The sequence below is a fragment of the Chenopodium album genome, chromosome 21 (genome assembly GCF_948465745.1).
Source record: "Chenopodium album chromosome 21, dcCheAlbu1.1, whole genome shotgun sequence".
NCBI classification, from domain to species: Eukaryota; Viridiplantae; Streptophyta; class Magnoliopsida; order Caryophyllales; family Amaranthaceae; genus Chenopodium; species Chenopodium album.
This window is the reverse complement of record NC_137854.1, coordinates 20,439,043-20,457,021: the sequence shown is the minus strand read 5'-3', so window position 1 is coordinate 20,457,021 and position 17,979 is coordinate 20,439,043. Positions and strand designations below refer to the sequence as shown.

Sequence of the window (17,979 nt, the reverse complement as noted above, 5' to 3'; positions counted from 1 at the left end):
GAGGAAAGAGAAGGAACGAAGAAAAGAGGGAGGAAGAAAAGAAGGCGCGATTTTTTTTTAATATAATTTGAAAAGAAAAGGCCACCGGTTCAAACTGGTGGCTTTTATGATTATTGCCACCGGTTTGGTTTGAACCGGTGGATTTTTAGGTTTGCCTCAAACCGCCCATTTATTAAGCCACCGGTTTTCAAAAACCGGTGGCCATTGAGCAGTGCTTCTTTCAATTTTTCTACTAGTGTCTAGAAGTTGGGAAGTGCAGTACTAATGATCACAAGGTGCATTTCCTGTTCATCAAGAAAAACATATTTTAAATGAGAAGGGAGAGGTTTTAGTTCAGGTTTCTTCACCTCTGCAGGTTTTGATTCCTGAACTAATTTTACTACCTTCTTACTCTCGTTAGGATCGAGTTCTCCTATGGCAAGAGCTTTTTCGATGACATCCACCTCTTTTCTCCAGATACTCGCATCACCTGCAGACTAATTTCCACAAAGTATTTCTTCCAAGGGATCCCTTGCAAGAATCTGTGTCAAGCTATCTTCACAAATATCAGCCATTATACTAATGACATCAATTAGACAACAATTTTCTTCTAACATAGGACCTTTCAAAACTTTCCCTAAATTAGATGTAATATTGTCATCACCAACAGATAGGGTTAGTTTACCATTTTTAACATCAATAATGGCTCCTGCAGTATGGAGAAAAGGCCTACCTAATATAATGAGAATTTGTGTATCCTCAGCCATGTCTAGAACAACAAAATCAACAAGGATAAAAATTTACCAACTCTAACAGGGACGTCCTCTAAAATACCTAAGGGATATTTAACAGAACGATCTGCCATTTGCAAAGTAATATTAGTAACTTTTAATTCACCCATATTCAATTTAGAACAAATAGACGATGGCATAAAGCTAACAGAAGCACCCAAATCACACAATGCTTTATCTATGAAGACATTACCAATATGACAAGGGATAGAAAAACTACCAGGCTCCTTTAATTTAGGGGGGGGGATTTATTCTGTAATAATGCACTACATTCCTCAGTAAAAGCTACAGTTTTTACTTCATTAAAGGCCCTTTTCCTAGTCAATATATCTTTCAGTTCTATGAAAGGAACCGTTACCTGCAAATTCTTCACAACCTAAAAAAACTTACCAAACTGCTTATCCAACTTAGTTTTTAGTTGACGATTTGGGAATGGAAGTTTGATAACTAGTGGTGCTTCCCTACTTTTCTCTTTGGGTGCATCCTTCCCAGAGCTTGTATCCTGCAATGAATTATCAGAAATGTTAGTATTACCCTGGAGCCCTGCAGGAACATTTGGTACAACGCAATCAGGCTTAGCAATATTAATTAAATTAGGTTCATCCTCCTTGGGCATTGGGGGCCCATCGTAGTGTGAACCACTCCTTAGGGTAATTGCATTTGCATGTTCCGAAGGTTGAATTCCCTGCGCTGGTAGAGCTCCCTGCTGGTGAGCTTGTAGGGTAGAGGACAATTGGGCAATTTGGGTGTTCATGACTTTATTATGGGCTATAATTGAGTCAATTTTTTGTCTCTACTCTCCATATGCTTTTGCATACTACTTAGCATCGCTCTAATTTCTGACAAGGCAGGGTCAGAAGATGTAGTAGGGGTTTGTGCTGGGACCATCTGGTTAGCATGAGGGTGGTAATATTTTTGCTATGGAGGGGGTGCTGGTTGTGGTTGTTGTGGAGGTGGGGGATTTTGAACATTGGTGCTACGGTAGGATAAATATGGAAGGTTTCGGTAGCAAGGATTGTAGGTGTTGGAGTATGGGTTATTTTGCTTATAGGTTTGGAAAGCATTAACTTGCTCCATCGAACTCCTGCAATCTTGCTCATAATGTCCTACACTTCCACAATTTTCAAAAAAAGCATCATTAGCATTGTTAGTAACAGCAGAAACATTAGCGAAAGAATTAGGAATAGTAGTACTAAGGTTATCTAATTTCTGGGAAATAGATGTGAGTTGAGCTTGCAAAAGGGATAATGAATCAACATGATGTTTTCCCTTGTTTGCATAGCCTTAAGAATTCCCATATTGGGAATTGTGTATCGCCATATCTTCAATAACCTGACCTGCATCATCAACATTAAGATTCATGAATCTACCACTAGTTGTAGAGTCTAGAATTGTTCTAGATGCATTCCCTAATCCGTTGTAAAAGGCTTGAATCAACTGCCACATTGCCAAGTTATGGTGGGGACACTCCCTCTGCAGATCCTTGAACCTCTCCCAAGCCTCATATAATGCTTCATCTGGCTCCTGGGAAAAGTTCTGAATGGCACTTCTTAGTAAAGCTGTTTTCTCTGCAGGGGAATATTTGTCATAAAAATTCAAAGCAAGAGTCTGCCAGTCAGTAATACCAAGTGCAATTCTATTCAAACCATTAAACCACAATTTAGCTTTTCCACATAAAGAAAAGGGAAAGAGAATCTCCCTGATCTGGTCCTGCGTTACCCCATTCTGCGTGATAGTGTTGCATTATTAACAGAAATCTGCAATGTGAAGATTAGGATTTTCACCCATAGCTCCACTGAATTGCTTTATTTCTATCATCGTTATGAACTGGGGCTTGATCTCGAACTGGACTCCCTCGAGATCTGGTCTAGGGGAAAGATTCGGAAAATCCGTCAAGGATGGTTGCGAATAATCGCTAAGCTTCTTAGATGCAGTCATCTTTAATTCTGAATCAGAAGGAACCTTCGAATCACTTGAAATAGATGGTGAATTTCTAGGAATATTGTTACACCCAGAACCCGCCAGGATTTTCCTATAAAAATACTTTTGTCTATGGAAAGAGCGCTCGATCTCAAGATCGAATAGGATGTAACCTGATCTGGAACACCTGGGCATAAACAGAGAACAAAAAAGACAAATATGAGAACTACCTCAAAGAACTAATGTCCTTTGAGGCAAAAGAAAAATAATCTAGACTACAAAAACAATTTGAAATAAAAATAAAACCGTTCTCCCTTGCAACGGCGCCAAATTTTGACAGGCTAAAGTCGTATCACCTAATCAAAAGTAATTACCTAAGTCCTCTAACTTATGCAGATAGGGAAGTAGGGTTGAATCCACAGGGAAACTAGACTTTCTATCTCTAATTAATTATTATAATCTAAATTATCTAAGTAACCAATATTTTTGTGATTTAAAGTCTATGCTACGAAGAATATGAGTAAGAAGAAATAATCAGGAAGAAATCAAATAATAATAAAAGCCTAGGGCATAGGTTCACTAATAAACAATATTTCAGGGTAAAACATAATAATCAATCATCAATGCAATAATTAATCAGATCATAAAGGGCTTTCGCTACGTAATACAATCACAGAGTTAATTTACCGGTATTAAATCTCATCTCTCGAATCTCGACCTAACCATTTATAAATTAATCTGCCTATTGAAACTAAGCCTAAACATTAATTCTCATCTTTCGAATCTCGAATCAAGATTGCTAAACTCATGCAATTAAACCTGGCCAAATCTAATTGCATAGCATTAAAACAATAAATAGGAAATCAATTAAGCATTAACAATCAACAACCATAAATTACCCCTTCATATTATATATTAGATCCCCATAAACCCTAGAAACAGAACTACTCAGACATGATTAAAGCTAAACACATCAAAAGCAATTAAACAAGGCATAAGGAATTGAGAGAATAAAAATACTGAAATTAATAAAATAGAAATCGTACCTAATCGACGGAATTACAAAGGGAGTTTAGGAACAAGAGAAAAATAAAATCTTAGAGAGAGAAAATCTAAGTAGAGAGAGGAAAAAATAATAATAGAGTGTAAAGAAGTGTCTTAAACCTGCTTCAGAAAATAACATTAATACCAAGCAAAGAGTTCTAAACTAAATAACACTAAATTAGAGCTTAATCGTCCCTCCAGAAGCTCGCACCCGGTCGGGCGCCACACCGCCCGGTTGGGCCCGCCTTTTGTCTTTGAACTCTTCTTGCGCCCGGTCGGGCGTGTGCTCCGGGCGCGAGACAATTCCTTTGCTCACCCCACCCGACGGGGCGCGTGCACCGGGCAAGGCCTGTGACCACGGGCGGGGCCCTTGGGCTAACACATGGACTTCGATTGGGCCTCTCATCCTCGGCGCAATCGGATTTCCTCCTTGGGTCTTCGAACTCGGTCTAAATGCCTCGGGATTTCCAATACCGAGCCCTTAATCACCGAGCTGCTTCTTCTAACCGGTCTTAGGCTTCAATCAGTGGTCGTGCTCCTCCAATGCTCGTAGTCGCTCCTCAAAAATTCGGGAAAAATGCTCCAAATGCGCAATTTCCTACAAAACTCAACCAAAACTACGAAAACACTATAAAACACCAGTTAGTAATAACTTTGGCTCGAAAGAGCCAAAAACACTACTAATTATGACCAAGGGACAGGGGGTAAATCACTATATAAAATGGACATATCAATACCTTGTAATATCTTAAGACTCCCAAGAGCACTTCAGTTTTTCAGAAACAGATTCTATGATCACCTTGCAACGAGAGGGTAGCTTTAACCAGTTAAGCTATCCCTCACTCTGGGTACCTTGATATGCTGACCTCTAATTCACATGATCACGGATACTGAAAAGATTATGTACAAGTGAGGTGAAATGATCAATGCCACAATTTGTTGCACATGCAATTCTTTTTTGTCACCGCTAATTTCATACAAACGTAATAGATATTATATTTTTGAGGACCTTAGTTAGCAAAATAATAAGAAGATAGGTTGCGGTCTCAAGAGCATATATCCAAAAAGATGGAGGGAGGGAGGCATGAAATAGCAATGTTCGTTTGACATTATTTAGGGTGCGAATCATTCTCTCGGCTTTCCCATTTTTAGAAGATGTATGAGGACAAGAAAAACGAAAAACCAAAACATTGTCTAGGCAAAATTTTTTGATAGGATCGTTATCAAATTCGCGACCATGGTCGCTTTGAAAAGATTTAATTGTCCTCTCAATTGTGTGTGCACAAATTGTCTAAAATTCAAGAACGTTTGAAATGCTTTTGATTTCTAAACAAGAGGAATGGTCCATACATATTGGGTAAAGTCATCAAGAAGCACTAAATAATATTTATGACCATTAGTACTACAAATGGGAGATGTCCACAAATCGGCATGAATAATGTCAAAAGAAGAAATAGGATTGATATTACATGAATAAAACGGGAGTAATTGGAATATGATGACCACACTAGTAGAAAATAAGTGATGGGAAGCCCCAAATGGCAAGCGGTTTTAAAAATTCGCTTGCCATTCACCCATTTTTTTTTTAAAAAAACCTGTAATATCTAATGGCAAGCGGTTTTGGCGCGAACCGCTTGCCAATATATATAATGACAAGCGGTTTGGGATTGAACCGCTTTCCATTAGATATATTGGCAAGCGGTTCAACCCCAAACCGCTTGCCATTTAAAAAAAACCCTAAATCCGTGCGCCCCCCTTCTTTTATTTCTCTCTCTCCTCTTTCTTTACTCTGCTCTCTCTCTCTCCTCTTTCATTTTGGCTGCTCTCTCTCTCTCTCCTCTTTCTACTCCCGTTTTCCCTCTCTCTCCTCTTTCTACTCCCGTTTTCCCTCTCTCTCCTCTTCTATTCCCTCTAATTCGCCCCTTTCTTCTTTCATTTTCTCCTTTTCTTTGTTCTTTAGAGATAATATCGAGCAAATTTCGAGCAAGTTCGAGATAATTTCGAGCAAATTTTGAGCAAATTTTAAGGATAATTTTGAGAAAATTTCGCGGATAATTTTGAGCAAATTTTGAGCAAATTTTGAGCAAGTTCGTGCATGCGTGTGGGTGTTCAAGTTTTTTATGTCAAATTTGACCATGAAAACTCTAGATCAAGAGTTTTCATAGTCAAATTTGACCTTTAAAACCATAATTTGAAGCCAAAATCGGTGGTTTAGATGGTCATGGTGGGTTAGATCGGTGGTTTTTTTAACTTTTATTTCGATTTTAGTTTTATTTTTTATTTTAATTTGATTTTTGGTGGTGGTCGTGGTGGGTGGGGGTCGTGGTTTGGGTTAGGGTCATGGGTGGAGGTCGTGGTTTAGGTGGGGATCTGTTTTGGTGGGTGGGGTCGTGGTTTCAATGAGGGGTTTTTCGTTGGTTGGGGATCTGGTTTTGGGTGGGGGGTCGTGGTGTGGGGTGGTGGCTGGTGGTGTGTGGTGGTGACTGGTGGTGTGGGTGGTGGCTGGTGGTCTTTGGTGGTTGAAAAGCATACATTATAATTGTTATTAATTTTTTTGTTAATTTATTTTTTTGTGATTGAAAATCAGAAATTGTAATATTATAACAATTAATTAATAAAAATATTAATATTTTTACATATGGTTTGATTATGTCTCAATTTAATTGAAAAAAAAATATATATTTTTAATACCTCTAATGGGCAGCGGTTTGGCGCCAAAACCGCTGCCCTTTCTTTACAATTGGCAAGCGGTTCTGAACCGCTTGCCATTTCAATGGCTATTAGCAAGCCCCCCAATATGGAGCGGTTCAAAACCGCTTGCCATTGGGGGGTTTGAACCGCTTGCCAATTTGTTTTTTCTACTAGTGCCATTGCCTACTAAAATATGTTTATTAGTGCTTAATTTAAACAAGGGTAAGAGATTACCAGAATTATGAGTCATATGATACGATGCACCCGAATCCATGTACCAACCATGATCCGGATTAGGCAGGGTCATTGTAGAAAAAGCGTTCCCAAGCTCCGTGGGAGTCATAGCCTAGCCGTAGTTGGGTTAAGATGCCACATAGGACTGATGTGGGTCTTGGGAAAATAGTGATGGTGTTAGCCTCGTATCACCTTGCTGTCCACGGAATTGAGACTGAGGGTATGGGAAAGGTGGTCTGGCCCAATTTTGCTGAGGGGCCCATGTCCAACCATACATAGGGTATTGACCAAGTGGGCCAGCCCATTGAGGTGGAGTGCATTGAGCTTGGGCTTCTGGGGACTGCTGTTGTTGCTGTTGATTGGAGTTTGCCTTGGCTGGTGGTTGACCACGCCCCCTGCCACGACCTTTACCACATCTGCCCCCTTTGCCGGAGTTGGCTTCCCGGCCAGAGGGCCGATTTCTGCCGCTGCCTCCACCGTCACGGTGCTGTCCAGAGTGTTGGGTTTTTTGTCGGCGAGCTTGAATCACCTTGGTGAGCAAGGAAAGATTGAGGTGTAGACGAGGAGTCGTTTGCACGCTGGGATTCCTCAAGAAGGAATCGCGACCTGGATGTTTCAAACGTCGGAAGAGGGGTGGTTTGTTGAATCATAGCAGCAGCGGGATCAATGTCGATGTTAATAACACCCAAAACAAACCGAATAACCAATTTGCTTTCGGATACGGGCTAATCCACATTAGCTAATTGGTCTTTGATATTCTTGAGTTGGCGGCAGTAAGAAGAAATACCAGGCAAATTGGATAAATGCAACGAGTTGAATTGATTTTCCAGATAAACCGCCCGTGTGATATTGTTATCTTGAACAAAGAATTTATCCCAAATCTGTTGAGTAGTGTCTCCTCGACAAAGGATAGTCTCGAGCAGGTCGGAGGAAATAGTGCCATACATCCAATTTTTCACGACTGAGTCAAGCCGTTTCTCCAAAGCATCAGAGACGTCCGTAGGTTTAGGGGTTTTAGGATCGATGTGGTCGAGCACACCGAAGGCATGAGCATGACATTCGAACAGCTCAACCCAATTAGAAAATTGTACCTTCTCACGGTCAAGGATGAGAAGAATTGCATTCTAGTAATTATTAACACCAAGAGCGGGATGAAATTCAGAGGATGGAGGAGGTGCAGGAGGTGAATCACTGTCCTTAGTCATGGAAGGCTGCTGCGAACAAGGCTGCTGGTGTGAATCTACTGCTAGAGATCACACGAAGGCAAAAAATTGCAATGTGGAAAAAAAACAAGAAAAGAAAACTTGCGAAAGCTAGATCGTAACCTAAAGCTGTGAATACCATGTTAGATTTCGGGAAAACTCCTTACATTGGAGTGGTACCATTGATTAATATATATATAGGTGGTTTACAAGAGTCGTAATCCTATTATGATAAGGATACGAGGTATAACAAAGCATATACAAAAATATCCTAACGTGGAACAAATATTATCGTAAATATAATATCTATCAAAATGCTTATGTTTTCCATTATTATTTTTTTAAATCTATCATAATGTCGCACATTTATTTTTTGTCAATTCTCATCACCTACCTTGTGGCTCTCTAACCACCAAAAAAAAAAAATATTAGAGTTTGGTTTGTTAATTATGTTAATATTGTATATTTTGAAAGTTTATCTTGTTTAGGAGTTTTAGGCAAGTTAGCTATTCTATTGTATTGAGTATATATTTGTGATTAATATAATACAAAAGGCTAAGCCGTTTTCTCAAATATTTCTTGAGTTTAACATGGTATCACAGCCTCTCTAATTTCTAGAGATTTTTTCGATCCTTAGTTTGTTTTCATCAATTCCGCAAATTAATTTGATTGAGAGATTAGGCTTTGTTTTTTTTAATTCACAAATTTCGATTCTTTTTGTAATTTCTTTTGGACGAAATTAGGAATTCAATTCTCTAATTTTCTGGTTTGTTGGTTTGTTTGTGGTGTTTGTCTGTTGCGCTACGCTCCTACAGGTGTGCTGTGGTGTGTGTGTGTTTGTGGTGCGTAGGGTGGTACGTTGTTGCTGCTGTTGTGTGGAGTGGTGCGCTGGTTTGTAGCGTGCTGTTGTTTGCGTGTAGTGTGGTGTGTGCTCGTGCTGTGATTGTGGTGTTGTGGTGCTTGGTGCGTGAAGGTATAGTGTGGTGTGTGCTCGTGTGTGTGCTGTGACTGTAGTGTTGTGGTGCTCGGTTTGGTTTGTTGCGTGAGGTTGTGTTGGCAGCCTCGTTTGGTTTGTACGTTCTTTTTTAGTGTGCTTTGTTTGTGTTTGGTTTGTTTACTCGGTTGTTTATTGTTGTACTCGTGTTTTTGGTGTGATGGCGGGCAATGATAACACACCTCCACCTCTTTCTCCTCCTCCTATGTACGAGCCTTTCACCGATTACTATCTTCATGCGAGTGAAGGTTCTCAATTGGTGATTTGTCCGGTGTTGCTTACTGTCGACAACTATGAAGAGTGGTCGAGGTGAATTCGCGACAATCTTCGATCCAAGAGCAAGCTCGGGTTTGTTGATGGTTCTATTGTTAAACCCGATTTCAAGCATCCTGATTTTCGTTAGTGGGGTATTGTTAATTCTACTATTTTTGCTTGGATTTATAATACTCTCGATGTTAGTATTCGTTAAACTGTTATTATTCCTGATGAGGCTAAAACCTTGTGGGATGATTTGCGTGATCGTTACTCTCTTGGTAACAGTCCTCATATTTTTGAATTGAAACATGATATTGCTGATTGCAAGTAAATTGTTCATTTTGTTGCTGTTTATTATGGTGAATTGAATAGATTGCAGAATTTATTGTGTAGTTATGTGAAATTGCCTGCTTGTACATGTTCCTCTGCGAAAGAATTGAAAGGAATGCTGTCCTTCGAACAAGTGTATTATTTTGATAGCGGGTTCAGAATTATTAGAAAGCTAATATATTCAGTGAGGTCAAGTGATCGGAATGCCTGGGTGGAGGCCGCTTCCGACCAGTAATATTATTATAATTAATATTACAGCTTAATCTTGACTGAACCCTTCGGGTCACACCCAAGCAAAATAAACAAACCAACTCGACGAATTAATTCGGAAGAAATTAATTCGTCGCTCGAGTGTTAAATATTCAGACGTCGGTAATTCGAGCTTAGAGCGTTGAAACCGAGCGTCGGAAGTCGAGTCGAAAAATAGTGAAAGACGAGACGAGAAATAGTAATAAATGATCAAAAGACCAGAATACCCCTAGCATCGGAATGCCCAAGCAAACCGAGTGCTAAGGGCAAATGGCCTAGCATGGTGGCTAGCATGCGCACCAAGCCGAGCCTAGGCTGGCTGGTGCGTGCTAGTGCACCCATGCTAGCATCACAAGGCTAGGCGCTTCCTAGTGCGTGCTAGCATGCTAGGCACAACCTTGTGCGCGCAATGGCTAGCAAGCCATGCCGCAACAAGCAGCAGCAGCTAGCACGCTAGGCGCGCCAGCTCGCCACAGCTAGCAGCAGCATGTCGAGGCCATTGCTTGCTGCCTAGCAACGCTGGCCGAGACACAAAGCCACAGCAGCCCGCACAAGCATGTTGGGCTTGCTGGCCAGCAGCTCCTGGCAGCCCGCATACGAGTGCTAGGCTTGCTGGGCTTGCTAGGCGTGGCTGCCACGGACAGCAGCACATGGCAGCCCACCTTGGCTGCCTTGGTGCCCAAGGGTGAGTGCCATGTGGCTTGTTGTCCTTGAGTGTGTGTGGAGTGAGGTGGACGGCTATGGGAGAGGGAGTGGGGAGCAAGTTTGGTCTCCCCCCTTCTCCAAGTGGTCCTCACCTAACCACTCACATGAGCTTGCCACTTGTTGATTTATTACTAGCTTGATTATTAATTTTATTTTAGCTATAAAATAAATTGGAAAAATCATACTATCCCACATTGATGGGAGAGTAAATGATACTCCCATAATTTCCTATCAATACCCAAGTATGGGCATTGGGATTGATGCTTGAGTGGGAGTTAAAAAGAGCATTCCATAATTTTGGGAAAACTCTTAAACTCATATAACACTCGGGTTTTGGTCGGACCTTGCTAACTCCAAGGTAGCGGACCTTAAAGTTGTGTTCGCCTTTTTGTGGGTGAATACCGTCGGAGGCACGGCGCTTGACGTGCTCATAGTTTTCAAGTAAGAGCCCCGGTTTTTGGGAGAAGCTCGCTTTCAGGGTAAGATTCGTTCTCCTTTCCTTGTGATTATTTATTTAAAATCACAAAGAAAAGATAACGAATCTTACCCTCGAAGTCAGCTTCGCCTAAAACCCGGGGCTCTTAATTGAAAGCTACGAGTACGTCAAGCGCCACGCCTCCGACGGTATCCACCCACAAAAAGGCGAACACAACTTTAAGGTCTACTACCATGGGGTTAGCAAGGTCCGACCAAAACCCGAGTGTTATGTGAGTTTAAGAGTTTTCCCAAAAATTATGGAATGCTCTTTTTAACTCCCACTCAAGCACTTTACTCCAAATCCCAAGGTTGGTATTCATTGAGGAAGGTATGAGTGGGAATTTTTATCCCATCAATGTGGGATCATGAAATTCCTCAAATTAATTTAAAGCTAAATTAAATTAAAATTGCAAACTAATAATAAATCTACAAGTGGCATTACCATGTGAGATGGGTTGGTGAGGACCACATGGAGAGTAGGGTACCATACTTGCTCCCCACTCAATACTCTCCTTGTGCCACATGTCCTCACTCACTTACTCCCATTTTCCATACTTCCCCTTAACCCACGGTCCTATGGCCCGAGCCAAGCCACGAGCCAAGCACGAGCCCGGCCCGAGCCCAGCCCGTACCCAGCCCGCACCCAGCTGCTGCTGTGGCGCGGTGCGGCTGCAGCTGCTGCTGTGGTGCGGCGCGACTGCTACTGTTCCTAGCCGCGACTGGCCGTGGCTGCTAGCACGGTGCGCTAGCTCGGACCAGCCAGCCATGGCTCGGTTTGGTGCTTGCTAGCCACCTTTGCTAGGACATTTTGCCCCTAGCATTCGGATGCTCGGGGCGCTCCGATGCTAGGGGTATTTTTGGGAATATGGTCGATTTATTATTATTTTGCGTGTCTCGTCTTTTATTATTTTGACTCGACTTCCGACGATCGGTTTCGACACTCTAAGCTCAAATTACCGACGTCTAAATATTTATTACTCGGGCGACGAATTAATTTCTTCCAAATTAATTCGTTGAGTTGGTTCACATATATTTGCTTGGGTGTGACCCGAAGGGTTCAGTCAAGATTAAGCTGTAATATTAATTATATTAATATTACTGATCGGAAGCGGCCTCCACCGAGGCATTCCGATCACTTGACCTTGCTGAATATATTAGATTTCTAATAATTTTGAACCCGCTATCAGAATAATACACTTGTTGGAAGGACACCATTCCTTTCAATCTCCCACTTATCCTTCCGGACAAGTGTGCATTTAGTGTATAGCCCTTATCCTATGTCTCTTCATGTCTCTTCATGAACTACAGAGTAAGATTACCAGTCATCTCTGTTACGTCCAAAAGTGTTTCTCGAAATCCGAGTTTGACTGTCAATAAGCAGATGATTTCTAAAATCCATCTGAGCACGGCCATGCATTTTTCACAGTCTCGCTCTTCGAGAGGCCTTGTAAACAACAAGACATGTTCCCTATTGTTAGTAGGGGGACATTTCCAGTCTTGTAATGTAGCTTCTCTTACTAAGAGGACTCACCCGCCTGATATCTGTCTTTATAATCCCCAATTACGGCAGACGTTTGGCGGATACCAAAGCGGACCAGTACTCAAACAAGAGATCTCCCACTACTCATGGTCAAAGGAAAAGAGTTCCGATAGTAATAATGAGAAAATACTTATGACGATTTTTAAATCTCTTAAAGTATCCTCATAGGTCGATCCAGTATGGTTCTAAACCAATACCTGTGCAAATGATTTGTATCCTCATAGCACAAGAAACGGTGCTACAAATCATACTACACGCTAATCTCTGATGGTCATTATTCGTCCACAAAATATGACCTTGATTAGGGATTATTTTTGATTAAAATATTCAATGTTCACTTAATAGGTGTTTCTTTATCCAAGCCATTGACTTGATACCCTATTTTGAATATTTATTAAAATCGAATGGACTCATTATTTAATTCTAAACCACAATTAAATAAAGACGGAGTGATTTAAATTGCATGAAAATTTTAATTACTCAAAAAACTGAATGGTTCATCATGGTCCTTTACATCAACATTGTACAAAATTTGATTAAAACACTATAAAATGGAATTCAAAGCCAGTTCGCAGCATGCTTGATTCCCATTGCCTCAATGTCTTTGTTGTGCTTCACTTGAGACAGAGGTTTAGTTAGTGGATCGGCTACATTGTCAACTGTTCTAACTTTGCAAATTCTGATTTCACCTTCTGACTTCCATTCCCGAATCATATGAAATTGCCTCTGGACATGTTTGACCTTCTGATGTTCTCGTGGCTCTCTAGCCTGAGCAATAGCTCCATTGTTGTCACAATAGAGGTCTATTGGACCCTTGATCGAGGGTACAACACGAAGTTCATCAATGAACTTGCGAATCCAAACTGCCTCCTTGGCTGCCTCAGATGCTGCCAAGTACTTGGCTTCAGTTGTAGAATCAGCGGTTGTGCTTTGCTTTGCACTCTTCCAACTAAACGCTCCTCCATTGAGACAGAATATGTATCCTGATTGTGACTTGAAGTCGTCTCTGTCTGTCTGGAAGCTTGCGTCGGTATATCCCTCAACAACCAATTCATCTTTACCACCATAGACCAGGAATTTATCCTTGTTCCTTTTCAGGTACTTCAGAATATTCTTGGCCGCAGTCTAATGCGCCTCTCCTGGGTCTGATTGGTATCGGCTCGTAGCACTCAAGGCATACGATACATCCGGCCTAGTACATATCATGGAATACATGATCGATTCAATAAGCGAAGCATACGGAATTCGACTCATCCTTTCTCGCTCATCAGGTGTCTTTAGACACTGCTTCTTGTTTAAGGTTATGCCATGTGACATGGGTAGGTGCCCTCTCTTGGCTACTTCCATTTGGAATCGAGCCAGTACCTTATCGATGTAAGTACTCTGACTCATTCCAATCATCCTTTTTGATCTATCCCTATAGATCTTGATGCCTAATATGTACCGAGCCTATCCCAAGTCTTTCATTGAAAAACATTTCCCTAGCCAAGCCTTTACAGACTCTAGCAGTGGAACGCTATTTCCAATGAGCAAAATGTCATCTACATATAAGACTAGGAAGGCGATGTCACTCCTACCGACCTTCTTGTAGACACAAGACTCATCTAGATTCTTGATAAAACCAAACTTGCTGATGGCTTCATCAAATCGCAGATTCCAACTTCTGCTTGCTTGCTTTAATCCATCAATGGACTTCTTAAGCTTGCATACCTTCTTAGGATTATTCTGGTCGACAAAACCTTCAGGCTGTGTCATATACACAGTTTCTTCCAAAATCCCATTGAGGAAGGCGGTTTTGACGTCCATCTGCCATATTTCATAATTGTAATATGCAACAATCGCTAGAAGAATCCGAACGGACTCAAGCATAGCAACTGGAGAAATGGTTTCATCATAATCAGCACCGTTAATTTTCCTGTAACCTTTTGCTACCAGCCTTGCTTTGTAAATAAATACATTTCCATCTTTGTTGGTTTTCATCTTGAAAATCCATTTACATCCGATAGGTGTGTAACCTGCGGGTAAATCAACCAAGTCCCATACTTGATTTTCAAACATAGAGTCCATTTAGGATTTCATGGCCTCTTGCCATTTTGCAGAGTCGGGGCTCGTCATTTCTTGCTTGTAGGTTGCCGGCTCATCTCCATCCACAACTAGGATGTCCTGATCTTCGGTTAATACAACACCGAGATATCTGTCAAGTTGAGATCTTGGCCGAGTCGACCTACGTAGGGTAATGGACTGAGCATTTGCATTGTCGGTTTGACTTTGCATATTTTGAGTTTGACCAACGTCAACAGCTGCTTGGTAAGCACTTTGATTGTCAACTTGTCCTTGTTGCTCGTCCTCTCGAACTTCGTCGAGTTCGATTTTCCTCCCACTTGTCATTTCGGAGAAATGCTCCTTCTCCAAAAAGACACCATCATGAGCAACAAACACTTTGTTCTCGGATTTATTGTAGAAGTAATACCCTTTGATTTCTTTTGGATAACCCACAAAGTAAACCTTATCAGATTTTGGAAGAAGTTTGTCAGAAATGAGTTTCTTGACATATGCTTTGTATCCCCAAATCTTGAGAAAAGACAACCTTGGCGGTTTATTAGTCCATAATTCATATAGAGTCTTTTCCACTGCTTTTGACGGAGCACGATTCAGTGTGAGTGCCGCAGTTAAAAGTGCATGTCCCCAGAAAGAGATTGGAAGTTCACTAAGACCCATAGTCGATCGGACCATGTTTAACAGGGTTCGATTCCTCCTTTCACATACTCCATTCCAGTGAGGAGTTCCCGGAGGTGTCAACCCTGAAAGTATTCCATGTTCTTTCAGATGGTTATTAAACTCTTGGCTCAAATATTCGCCACCACGATCCGATCGAAGTGCTTTGATTTTCTTGCCAAGTTGGTTTTCCACTTCTTTATGAAATTCTTTAAATTTATCAAACGATTCAGATTTGTGCAACATTAGATAGACATAACCATATCTACTAAAGTCGTCCGTGAAGGTTATGAAATACCGATAACCACTTCTTGAGGGTGTACTCATTGGTCCACATACATAGGTGTGTATAAGTCCCAATAAGTCACCGGCCCTTTCTCCTAACTTGGAGAATGGTTGCTTTATCATCTTGCCTAATAAACATCCTTCGCAATTCTCAAAGGATTCTAAATTAAATGAGTCAAGAATACCTTCTTTTAGAAGTTTCTTGATGTGTTTGATGTTAATGTGGCCAAGGCGACAATGCCACAAGTAAGTTTGACTAGACTGTGTAGTCGTAGCTTTCTTTGCAGGATTATTAACGTTATAAATTTCTTTGTCTAGAGATAACACATAAGGACCATTTTCTGAATGTGCCCTACCATATAAAACATTATCGAGATAAAATGAACATGTTTGGTCTTTAACTCTAAATTCAAAACCTTTGGCGTCCAACGCCGAAATTGAAATGATGTTTTTGGTAATGTTGGGACACAATAAACATTGTCAAGTTCCAAAACTAGCCCCGTGGGCAAAGACAAACTAAGAGATCCTACAGAAATAGCACCAATCCTTGCTCCATTTCCTACCCAGAGCTCGATCTCTCCCTTCGCTAGCCTCCTAGTGTTCTTTAGTGCCTGTGAATTGGAACAAAGGTGTGAGCCAAATCCGGTATCTAATACCCATGAAGCCGAGCTAGTGAAGTTAAAGTCTATAGCGTAAATACCTGATGTAGAAGCAACAGTTCTGTTCTTCTTATCTTCCTTGAATTTGAGGCAGTCTCTCTTCCAATGTCCCTTCTTCTTGCAATAGAAGCATTCGGAATCAGACTTAGAAGATGCTACCTTTTTCTCCTTGTTGTCTTTGGTAGCTTTCGGCTTAGGCGGAAAGTTCTTCTTCCCTTTCCCCTTGAAGCCCTTCTTCTTTTTGCCCGCCCTTTTGAACGCCTTACCCTTCTTAATCATGAGCATATCATGCTTTCCCTCATCCTTGAGCGTCTGCTCAGCTTGCTTCAACATCCCATGAAGCTCAGTGAGGGTTTTCTCCATGCTATGCATGTTGTAGTTCATCTTGAACTGGTCATAGCCTTTGTGAAGGGAATGGAGAATGATGTCAATAGCCATTTCGGTTGAATACCCCGCATCAAGCCTTCCCATGTTCTCAAATAATTCGATCATTTTGAGCATATGTGGGCTGATTGGCTCTCCTTTCTTGAGCTTAATCTCAGGGATCTGCTTGTGGGTTTCAAACATTTCAATTCGAGCCTGTTCTTGAAACATATTCTGTAACTCAGAAATGATCTCATAGGTCGATTCCTTCTCGAAGAAGGTTTTTAGAAGTTCAGGAGACATAGTGGCTAGCATTACGCACTTGACATCCCGATCGGCCACTTGCCATCGGTTAAGGGTCGCTTGAGTTACCTCCTCATTGGGAGCCTCGGGCATTTCCTCATCAAGGACATACTCTTTCTGTTCTTGCATAAGAACGATGCGCAAATTCCTTTGCCAATCAAGGAAATTGGTACCACTCAACCTCACCTTGTCGAGAATTGAGCGTAATGAAAACTGGTTGTTTGAGGTTAAAGACATGATTCTACAATTGAAAGAATTTTAATGAAAAACCATTCATAAATAAATATTTAAATAAGATTGAATTTATTCATGCAAATTTTCAATACTTATTTAACGTCTTATTTACACGTAAAAATTGTCCCTATTTTGTGAAAATAAGGCAATTCCAAGATCCGAAGAAACAAAGACTGGTTAAGAATGCTTTGGCTTGTCTTAAACACTCAATCTTCTAGGGTAAGCATTGCCTTGATAATGGCTCTAAGCCACTCTTGGTTAGACAATCGTCGCATCTAATGCATCTTTGACGATGTATATCTTTTGCCACGGTATGTGAGGTCTCCTCACTCATACCGATGAGTTAAACCAAAACCAACGTGCACACTCGGTGTGCCTTATGCCCCTTAGAGAAGTGATGGCACCTCGCTTTGGCGTAGCCTACCATCACCATCGTCCGGTTAGTAAGTGTTGTTTTGGAAAGGCAAGTTTGACTCAATATTATTAGGGACCTAGGATTTCTATGTTGGTTGATTTAAGTGAACTTAACTAATCATCGCAACATCAAGAAAACCTAAACATGCATGTAACGAATAATTCACACATATATATATATATAAGCATAAAATATAAAGCGAAATTATAGATGCATATTGGCAACTAGCATGACCCCTTGAAATCTTCATATTTTCAAAAGGTCTTCATTTGCAATTCAAGGCTTTGTCTTCGAAGATACGCCGTCTTCAAGACTTAACCAAACTATGCAAAAACTAGTGTCTACAACTAGGAATAATCTAAATATTAAAGTACAAAAATACTTAATGGTGAGTAGACCGTATTTAGATTTACAAAAATACATAACGGCACGTAGTCCGTATTTTCTATCCTAGTCGGGTCCCACTAGTTGCCATTTCATAAAACCTGTGTGAGAGAGAATATATATATTCCATTCATCCATTCACTATTTGTGAATGGCCCATGCAATTTACAAAATTAAAACAAGTAAAATGCATTTAAACAACGCGCGCAC

General features: G+C 40.8%; 1 non-coding gene across 1 annotated transcript; it reads left to right on the top strand.

The window, feature by feature from the left end:
- Positions 1-2,220: 2,220 nt before the first annotated feature.
- Positions 2,221-2,327, top strand: LOC145603268 (small nucleolar RNA R71). The gene has a single exon (XR_014104786.1). It is a non-coding gene; the product is annotated as a small nucleolar RNA R71 (small nucleolar RNA).
- The last annotated feature ends 15,652 nt before the right edge of the window (positions 2,328-17,979 follow it).